General features: G+C 40.5%; 1 non-coding gene across 1 annotated transcript; it reads right to left on the bottom strand.

The window, feature by feature from the left end:
- Window positions 1-571: 571 nt before the first annotated feature.
- LOC111827088 lies at window positions 572-700 on the bottom strand. The gene has a single exon (XR_002830573.1). It is a non-coding gene; the product is annotated as a small nucleolar RNA SNORA11 (small nucleolar RNA).
- Window positions 701-2062: the final 1362 nt, after the last annotated feature.

The following is a 2062-nucleotide window of genomic DNA, read 5'->3' as shown; positions in this document are numbered from 1 at the left end:
GGTTGGCAGTTAATTTGCATATCGCCCTGATTAGCCAATGGGTAAGTGTAGCGGAGGTATAGCTAATTACCATGTTTCTCTATTATTAGATAGGATACTTACTTTTGTTTAGGAGGAAACATATTTTAACTGCCTTGCCTTAACCATAGTTCTAAGAGGAAACAGCAAACTGGAAATAACAGAACTTGAGAAACAAAACTGGTATCTATAAATTATTAACATGGTAAAACTATTTTAAAATTATATTTTATAATACTTTGTACTAAAAACTAGCAGTATATAGAATTGTCTAATAGAAAATCACACAGACATGTGGTAGAATAGAGTGAGCTTTGAAGAAAACTTTCTACCCTGTAATTCTGTGAATGTATATTGAGAGGCCACTTTTGTAGTCACTGACTGGGAAAAGATTACGGTTAAGAGGTAAATATACCTATCTATCAATCTATCTATCTACCGATAGATAGATACATGTATATGTACATAGAAAAAGTATAATTTTGTAGATATTTGAAGTTTCTGTTTTTTATTTTTATTTATTTATTTATTTTTATTTTTATTTATTTTTTATATATATAGGGTGTAATGTCACAGGAAGATCATGGTGTCCTGCCACCCGTGAGGAGTAAGCCCAAGTTGCTGTTGGATGTGTTATACACAGAGGAGCCATTCTTCTGGCACTCTGCTCTCTCCACATCCAATCTATTTCGTTTTTTAGAAGTCACTTCTTTTACCTCAGAAATTCCATGCTTACTGTAATTTTCATATATAATCTATATCTATATATATAAAAGCCTAAGCAACCAGAATGACAGGAACGACTGGAATAACCAGTCACTTTGATGTGCACTGACCACCAAGGGGCAGACACTCAATGCAGGAGCTGCCCCCTGGTGGTCAGTGCACTCCCACAGCCAACCTTCCCTGGCCAGCCAACTTCCCATGGTCCTTCCCCCAGGCTGGCAGGCCCAGATCGTCCAATCGGGGCCTGCTAGCCAACCTTCTGTGGTCCCTCCCCCTCAGCCGGCCAACCTCCTGTGGTTCCTCCCCCCATCTGGCCGGCCCTGATCACCTGATTGGGACCCGCCCCTGGGCTTGGATGGGGAACTAGGGGTGGGTGGTGGTGGACACAGCCCCTTTCCCAGGGGGGCCAAGGGCCGGCTCCCTCCTTGGGGCTGGTGGCCAACTTCCTGTGCCCCATCCCTTCCCTGATGGGCCCACCACCCGCCTGTCACAGTGGCAGTGTGGCAGTGAGGGAAGGAGGAGGAGGGGAGTGGGGGAGGCAGGCAACCGCACACTGGCAGGGCACCAACGATGGCGGTGTCGGCATATGGCATCCATTCCTTCTGCACCTGGCCCAGCGACTGTCACTTCCTCTCTAGTCCGGCCCTGATTGGCCCTGGTTGCCGGCCAGGCCTAGGGACCCCACCTGTGAACAAATTTCATGCACCAGGCCTCTAGTCATTAAAATAATAGGGCAGATTCTTACCTCACAAGTTTATGTAATTAGCCTACTCTGAGTGCTGATGAACTAGGCATTAAAGAAAACAGAAATCTGACTAATATTTCTTGATACCACTATTGTGCATAGAATAAATTTGGGATTTGATAATATGTTGCTTTATATTAACTTGTTTTTATATATTGACTTGGAGCTTATAAACTCAGAAATAGCTAAGTTTTGTATGGAATAATGCTATTCAGATTAAAGGCACCCAATAATATCTTGTTATTTGTTAAGAAAAAAAAGGTTATAAAAATCTGGAAATGAACAATTTAAGAACATAACCATTGCCAAGTATATAGTGGATGGATAATTTTCTGGTTCCTCCATGTCATGTTAACTTAAAAAAAAAAGACACATGTTAATTATGACTATTCACATCTTTTCAGCCACATTTTTCTTCTGTTCTCATAATTCTTAAGCATATTGGGTTTTGCTACTCCTGATTAACATACTATTTTTTATAGATTACTTTTTTAAAATCAAAAACTTTAAATTCTACTTAAAACTTTCTAACATTTCTAAATAATAACAATCTGTGAAACTATTATTTGCTAC

Source organism: Myotis lucifugus, unplaced genomic scaffold (genome assembly GCF_000147115.1).
Source record: "Myotis lucifugus unplaced genomic scaffold, Myoluc2.0 scaffold_129, whole genome shotgun sequence".
NCBI classification, from domain to species: domain Eukaryota; kingdom Metazoa; phylum Chordata; class Mammalia; order Chiroptera; family Vespertilionidae; genus Myotis; species Myotis lucifugus.
This window is presented reverse-complemented; position numbering and strand designations above follow the sequence as displayed.